Source organism: Dreissena polymorpha, chromosome 9 (assembly GCF_020536995.1).
Source record: "Dreissena polymorpha isolate Duluth1 chromosome 9, UMN_Dpol_1.0, whole genome shotgun sequence".
Taxonomy (NCBI): Eukaryota; Metazoa; Mollusca; class Bivalvia; order Myida; family Dreissenidae; genus Dreissena; species Dreissena polymorpha.
In genome coordinates, this window is record NC_068363.1 from 1,364,282 (window position 1) to 1,373,360 (window position 9,079).

The following is a 9,079-nucleotide window of genomic DNA, read 5'->3' on the forward strand; positions in this document are numbered from 1 at the left end:
CGACGACGACGACGACTACGACGACGACGACGACGACGACGACTACGACGACGACGACGACGACGCTACGACGACGACTACGACGACTACGACGACGACGACTACGACGACTACGACGACGACTACTACGACGACGACTACAACGACGACGGGATTACGACTACGACGACTACTAGACGACTACGACTCTACTACTACTACTACTACTACTACTACTACGACTACTACTACTACTACTACTACTTATACTACTTATACTACTTATACTACTACTACTACTACTACTACTACTACTACTACTACTACTACTACTACTACTACTACTGCTACTACTACTACTACAACTACTACTACTACTACAACAACAACTACTACTACTACTACTACTACGACTACTTACAACTACTACTTTTATTACTACTACTACTACTTCTTCTCCTCCTCCTCCCCCTTCTCCTCCTACTACTACCGGTACTTTTATTACTACTAACACTACTTATTACTCGTATGAATCACAAGCATAAATACGTTATCTGTGTTGTGTGATGGTGATGTGAAAGTCTCTGAGTTATATCTTAAACTTAGTTGATTTATGTGTAACTTTCAATGACACATTTCTGTGTGAAATGCAATGTTGCTTGTTGCTGCCAAAATCATTTTATATTTTGGCTTATGTCGAACATACACAACTTTAGTTTGATAAATAATTTTCTTGAATCTGAGGTCCGAACCACTTGAGTTAAATGCATGGTTTCCGGTGATTTTATATTGCTAGTACAAAGTCAGTAAGTTCGTTAGTATCATGACATGGTTACGTGTATTTACGATTATTTATCAGGGTTAAGGCATGTGAAGTGAAACTGGGCTATACAAATGCATTTTGTTTAAACGTGCGCCGACCATGTTTTCCTTTCAACTAGCTGATAAAAGTTTTTGATATCAAGGCCGAATATTGTATACGGTGGATGGTAATTACAAAGAGTGGTTATTTATATCTTGATTGATGACCTGATATTAAGATAACATGCTCGTAGTGAACTCCGTTGACATAATTGACATCAATTGCACTTTAAAGTTATATTTTCAACTGGCCTAAAAATCATAACTATGCTTATAATAAGTTTATAGTAGAAAAGAAGGACGATCTAGTAATAGATGTTTTCTGATAACGATCGCTGTGACAGTAGCAGTTGACGAACAAGTTTAAATGTACGGAGTTAAGGCAATGATTTTGTTCAGATTGGTATTATCTATGGTATGAATACAACGAAAATGTAAGAACATACACGTTCCGGGAATGCTTATAATATGGTATAGGAGTTCATACAGTTGTTTTTTATTTCGTAAACAAAATTAAAGAGTTTAGAATAGTTTATAAAACGAAATAATATCACGTATCTTGAATAGCTTACTCATGTTTAAAAATCTACAAATGTGCGTTGCGCCAAATATGACCAAAATGACGATACGTTATCTTTAAAACGTTGCAATAGTGATACGTGATGTTTTACAAGTTGTTTACCGCATGCATGTTTTTGTAGTCAAGTAAATGCATGAACGCGAAGTTTGAAAATTTCGAAATACTTATTTAATTGTAGTATATATTGACAGTATACTTATGGTCGGGGCTAATATAACAAGAGATTTTACTGAAACATAAGGATGATGAAGTATTGTGTTGTTTTTGCTTTCGTAGCAACATATATTGGGAATTCATGGAGTCTACCAAAAACTCTAGGTAAGCAATAACTGGTAATGTAATTATATTATAATATTTATTGACCTTATGTGAAATCGGTTACTTTTAATATTTGCTATTTCAGTATTATGCTAGACTTGAACATAAATAATGAACACACACACTTGATATAATTATGCGATAGTACAATTAGGGAAAACAATCACGGCTTCTTCCAAATATATATGACTACACATACATGTGTTGTGTTTGCTAAGTTTCAGTTTAGGAAAGTCATTTAACCTGTTTAAGCCCCATATTCTTTGCATTGACCGTTCCTACTCGGTGATCCCAGCTTAAAACTAATTTTACTAGTGTGTTCTCTGGTGAATATAATTTATCATACAATACCAGCTGACTGAGAAAAATGATCTCTTGAAAGTATTTCTGATGTTACATTATAAGTTAATGAGCAACGTTATGAAAAAAGTTGGGAGTTTGTCATAATTATTCGACCAGCGTAACTTAAGAAGAACAGATAAAAAACAAGTCTGTCCGCTTATAAAGGGGACGCTTATGTTGAATCTTATGTGGAGCTACGCTTGCTGAATATGGTATAAATGTCATTTTCGCTAAACGGGACTTAGGTTTGTTTTATAACATGCACATATATCAACCCAAATAGGGAAACTACAAATACAAGCAGTTTTATCACCATGTACGGCAGCGTTTTCGTTATTATATTACAAATAACGAAAAGCCTTTTTTGGATCTTTCTACGTGCATATTATCAAGTGTTACAAGCTTTGTCAAATTAATGACGAGAATTCAAATAATTGGATTTTACATAAACTTCTGCACAAGCTGATTTTTGTCTAGTGAGACAATCAGTACCCAATAAGTACAAAATTTAACCACCTCGGTCAATTAAAGATATTAAATTCTTTTAAGTAGCAAAACGCCGTTGGTAAAAAGTAATCATGCGGTATTTCTCTTACATGACATTTTTTTAATATATTAATATCAATCAATAAAAAATGTAAACTTATTGTTTTCATTTTATGATGATGCAGCATGTCCTGATTGCCAGCATTTTAGCTACCATCTTGTCAACATTCCGAGCAAATACGTCAGCGTCATTCGGGACAAAATGCCCACAGTTGAACATGAAAACAATATGGAGTGTGTAAAGAACACCGTATCCCCGGGCGTCTGTCCAACTCCTACACATGATGAAGTTTCTACCTGCGAAACATTGTGGTTCAAAATCCGGGCAATCGGAATGGCAGATTTAAAAGGTTATTAAAAGAAGCCTTTCTTTTTTTTCAACAAATCATGTTTGAGATTTCAACGCCAAATGTAAATCAAGTTCATATTGCTTGTACATGAGAAACGGTGTGTTGCTAATATACAGCTTACCAGCTGACTATAAATGGTGTTTTTTGTTTGTACTTGGTTTTCGCTACATATAGTTTTCTTTGTCTGAATAGTACGGACGCTTAAAACACAACCATATATTTTTATAGTATTTATTTGGTATAAATTCTGACCTGTATACACATTTGATTTCAATATACCCTCTGACTTTTTATGCTGAACACTGCTTATTTATATCGTTGTTTATTTATCACATTTGAGATTTATAACACTGATAATGTAATCTCAAAATCTCATAAAATAATTATCGACTGTGTAAACGATTCCATACATTACTTGTAAAATTAAGTAATGCAAAAAAGAAATTACAAGTGTGATGAATATAAATGCACATCAAGATTAACTGACGTACCGTACATTCCTTTGTATAGCGCGCGGTTTTTTACCTCAAAATTTCAAATTAAAACGTTGATGCGCGTAATTTATTGAAACAACGCTTTCCTTGCTGTTAAATTGCGAATAATTCATTTCGTAATCGTAAATAATCATAATAGCCGCCATTTCTGTATTCCAGAAAACTGCATCCTATAATCTTACAGACTGAAGGGGCCGTTGTCGAAACAACAAAAAGTCGGTAACGGCAGATATGAACGGTGTCGCATTTGTTATTAACAATACAATAAAATGTTGGAATAAAGTATGCGAACATTTATTTGTCTGTGTTTGTGCACTTCTACATTGGCAGCTAACGTTCGACTGGTAAATGTATTTGGTCATTTTTGCAGGTAACCGTAGGTGTGAACAGGGACTTCTTAAGTGTTTTCCAGTTTGGTCCAGGTTTTTAGCGCATTCATTGTTCATAACATTCACGCCTGTGTAACGCGCAGACAATAACCCAACTTGTCAAACATAATAGTTTTACAGTTTTACGTCAATACTGACGTGTCTCAAGAACTGTCTCCCATGCGCCGCAAAGTTTTATTCAGCATTCAAATTTAAAGCTCATACTTTCCCCGAGGAAGAATGACATAATGTACATGAATTATTATTTTCTCACGTTTTACACGAAATGCAATCGGACTGTTTATCTGTTTCTAGAAAATTACAATATTGTCAAAAAAGTATAGTGCTATGCAACCCATGCTCCTAATTATAATGACGCTTCCTACTTTGAATGCTTACCGGTAATTAAGCTTTCCAATACCCCGAATTATTGAATTGCACAATAGTAAAATGGCAGCCATTTTCGATCCGAGTTGGTGGTTTTATTGTCATTACATTTTGTTTCTCCATTTTTGCATTAATAAAACAACCTGCGCGCTATACATGGGAGCGCGCTCTACGAGGAAAAATTGTATTAAAAAGTATTATATAACGTAACTACGATAACAATATTTTCTATTCAATCTTTTGCATAGAATGATGTTGTTAAAATCCCCCTTTTGTAATTTGTCCGTCTTATTTTATCGTCACAAAATACTTTTTCACTTTGACACTAAGTCACATTAATTCGCTGATTTGCTTTTCTTCATAGAGTCTGGGGTAGAGTTCGTTCAGGTCGTCAGAGCGTGCGGCACCCAGGCGAATTATACTGCAGACCATTGCACATCGATTCGAGATCTGCCTTATGAAACGACAAAAAATATATGGAATCAGTGGTTAGGACTGACGACGATGTATACTTCAGTCACGTTGGAAGGACAATTCTGTGCGTCCTCGACGGGCAACACGACGGCGTTGGACTACGTCTTGAACAAATCAAAGCCTGTTGAAGCCACTTTCTGGGCTTCGATTCTATGCCTTTCTTGTTTTATTGCATTCGTATGACGCAACAATCGAACAAAATAACACAATTATATTGTTATTGATCTTGTATTGAATACATTATTTTAAATGGCATCTTCTGTTCATTCAAGCAATATATTTTAATAAACATGAAGTGCATTGAACTATACCAATAATGCAAACCCTGTTGAAACTTCCTTTTTGACCAGGATCTGCCTACAAAACACCATTTTACTTTAAATAACGGCTTCTCTGTACGAAATAAATACATAACAATTAACGTTTTTAAATAAGGAGAAATTTATACAATCTTATAACCATATTGTTGAAAAGTGCGAGGGACACAAACAAACCTTTTTCGCATTTTTAGCTCGACTATTATATATGAAATAAATATAGTGGAGCTATCCTACTCACCCCGGCGTCGGACAAGAGCAGACAACTGTATCAAGCATTTTGACATAATTATGGCCCCTTTTATACTTAGAATATGCATATTATTGATAAATCTATGATAAAGTTTGACAAAACAACACTTACCTGACATACCACAATGCACTCCACCCAAACTATCCCCCACGCCTCCCCTCCACCCCAGAACTCCCCCCACCTCCTACCCACCAAAAATATTTTTTTTCTTATTTTTGAAAGATATGACAATCACGTATGATAAATAACGGAAGTATCTGTCATTTATTGTCGTTTTGTACCAGAGGATAAGGAAATGATGGTTGTAAACATGTCGTACTTGCCGTACTAGCTTAAGTTTAAATCGTGACTGTCTTTCGAAAAATGTATGAAAGTTTTGTTATTGCGTTGGAAAAATATAAATCTGATTATTATATTGATTAAAGGATTCGATATGATACACCATCTAGATTCGAAACTGGATCATGCCGGTAAAAAACTAGGTCACTAGGACAAAAAAAGAAAAACCGTGTAAACACTGTAGAAGTCACATGTCATGCACAGTCTTCATGTAACTTTGTCAAAATGTTTGTCGTAATGAGTTGTTAGTCGAGTTCAAAAGTAGTTCCGGTCCGTTGAAAAACATGGCCACCAGTGGGCGGGGCAGTTTTCCTTATTTAGCTATAGAGAAACCTTGTAAACACTCTAGAGGCCACATTTCTTGTCCGATCTTCATAAAACTTGGGCAGAAGCTTTGTCTCAATAATACCTCGGACGAATCCGAAACTGGGTCATGCAAGTCAAAAACTAGGTCACTAGGTCAAAAAAAAGAAAAACCTTGTAAACACTGTATAAGTCACATTTCATGTCCAATCTTTATGTTACTTTATCAAAATGTTTGTCTTAATGATATGTTGGATCAGTTCAACAGTGGTTCCGGTCCGTTGAAAAACATGGCCGCCTGTGGGCGGGGTAGTTTTCCTAATTTGGCTTTAGAGAAACCTTGTAAAATCTCTAGAGACCGCATTTCTTGTCCGATCTTCATGAAACTTGGTCAGAAGATTTGTCGCAATAATACCTTGATCGAGTTTGAAACTGGGTCATACTGGGTTAAAAACTACAAGGTCAAAAAAAAGAAAACCTTGTAAACACTGGAGAAGTCACAGTTCATGCCCAATCTTCGTGTAACTTTGTCAAAATGTTTGTCTTCATATGTTGGTTGCGTTCAAAAGTGGTTCCGGTCTGTTGAAAAACATGGCCGCCAGTGGGCGGGGCAGTTTTCCTTATTTGGCTATAGAGAAACCTTGTGAACACTCTAGAAGTCACAATGATATTTGGTCAGAGCATTTGTTTTCTAGATACGAGAGTTGAGTTTGAAAATGGTTCCGGTCAGTTAGAAAACATTGATTCCAGGGGGGGGGGGGTGCATGTTCATTATATTTAAATAGTAAAAACAGCTTGTGAACATTCTAGAAGTCACAATCGTCGCCCAATCATCATGAAATTTGGTGAAAACATTGGTTTATTCATATCTCAGATGAGTTCGAAAATGGTCCAGATCAGTCTACAAACATGGCCGCCAGTGGGCGTGGCCAGGTTTCCTTAAATGATTTTAGAGAAACCTTGTGAACACTCTAGAAGTCACATTTTTAAGCCCCCAAAAGAGGGGATATATTGATCGAACTGTCCTTTTGTCTGTCTGTCCGTCACAATTTTGCGTTTAGGTTTCGAAAAAATGCTCATAACTTCTATGTCACTTCAGATGTTACCTTCATATTTGGTATGCATGTGTATATGGACAAGGCCCTTCCATACGCACACATTTTGACTCCTTTGACCTTCACCTTGAACTTAGGGTCCGCGTATAAGTTTCGTAATCTGCGTTTAGGTTTCGGAAAGGCGTTTTCGGGGGCATATGTCTTCCGATGGAGACAGCTCTTGTTTGCCTAATAATCGTAAAACTTAGTAAAGACATTGGTTTTATTGATATCTCGGACAAGTTGGAAAATGGCTCAGATCGGTGAAAAAACACACTTTGTAGCTCACCTGATTGCTCAGGTGATGTTTTAGGATATGTCTTTGTCCGTCATCCGTCCGTCCACATTTGGTTTGCAAACACTCGTACATTTCTCAAGCATTCTTTATTAAAGTTGTTGAGAAGCTATATGGCCACAAGATCTCAGTCTAGTTTGATAATGAGCAATATCGCATACTAAATGCCAGAAGTATTGCCTTTAGATTGTCAACATTTTCATGATATTATACAAAATCCTTGTGAACACTAGAGGTCACAATTTTGTTTCAGATTTTATGAATCTTGGTCATAATATAATTTCTGTAAGCTATGTTTGATGTTTGGTCATGAGGGGTCAAAATATAGGTCACCAGGTCAAATCTTACAAAAACCTCGTAAACACTCCATACGCCAGAGTTTGGTTCAGTAATGACGAGACTGGACAATATCTAGGTCAAGTTTGACGTTTGGTAATGTGGGGACAAAACCTAGGTCATGGGGTCTAATCTTACAAAAACCTTGTAAACACACTAGAGCCATATTTTTGGTACAATAATGATGATACCCAGGATGTTTTTATTGGTGATATCTACGCAAAGTTGCGTCATGGGGGTAAAATCTTGGTCACGAGGTCCAAATCTTAAAAAAACACCTTGTAAATACATGTAGAATAAGCATAACTTGCAAATGTGTGCATGCAAAAAATCTATGCAAATGGACAGTACTCAGTCAGAATTAATCATATGCTCACACTGCAAAAGTAAACAGCAGAGAACCAATCTAATTATGCTCGAGAGTACTGAATTTTCAACTAAGCAATGAACAAGGTAAAGGTAAAAAAAGGTGAGCGAACTAGGGCCATCTTGGCCCTCTTGTTATTGTTTTGTGCTGATTCACAGGCATGTGTTATGCAAAGAATAATACCGTTGCTTATTGACAGGAATAATATTTTAACTATACTTTCTCAAGCTGATCTTGATTGTTCTTAGTGAAAATTAATTTAACTGTACCATCCGATATTTCATCTGGAATAAATTGCAAAATACATTTGCACATTTTGTTTTTATGGATCCTATCATTATTTTTGCATCCACCGGTCTAAACTGCGCATCCATTCTACTAGAATCAAATTACTATTCTACTATAACGGCCTTTTTATGTTATTTACTTTTATCTGAAGTACTGCCTCCTGCGAAGAAAATAAAAAAGTAGACATTTTACATAAACACTGATTTTGTGTACAACTTAGTTAAATTCATGAACTTATTGCTTTCTGCAGGTCTGGTGTTTACAATAATGTAAAAAAAATCTCATTAGCAATACTACCACACTGATCTCCCTGCTGATGTAAGTGACAGACGAGGCATATTGAATTCTTGATCATCCAGAACATAATTTTATGCAACATTACTGCCCAACACAATAGTACTTTTTTTTTAAACGCGTTTCAGTCTTTCGCTTAAAAAATGTTATTCTTCTTAACATGTTTTTAAAAGAGTCCATAATAAAATTAATTTTTACTGGTCTGATTCTTTCAGCTATGGTGTGCACCACTTTGCAAATACAAAGATATGATCGTCATTCGAGTTGCAATGTCCAACTTTTATAAATGCTTATTCTCGTCAACAATTTGCTAATTATTAACTCGTCAAATATCGAAAATTTTAAAGTAAATTCAAATTGAAGTGAATGATCAATTATTTCACTTGTTTCAAAATAATCCATCAATCCCCCTTATTGTTTATGTGTAATGCAAGCTGATACTCAAGTACCAATGACACTTATGTCAAGATTTCAACACGTGACACCTGTTTTAA

General features: G+C 35.7%; 1 long non-coding RNA gene across 1 annotated transcript; it reads left to right on the top strand.

Annotated features, from left to right (window-relative positions):
- The first annotated feature begins 1,470 nt into the window (after positions 1 to 1,470).
- Positions 1,471 to 8,309, top strand: LOC127844913 (uncharacterized). Its single transcript, XR_008032967.1, has 3 exons — positions 1,471 to 1,738; positions 2,752 to 2,976; positions 4,590 to 8,309. It is a non-coding gene; the product is annotated as an uncharacterized LOC127844913 (long non-coding RNA).
- Positions 8,310 to 9,079: the final 770 nt, after the last annotated feature.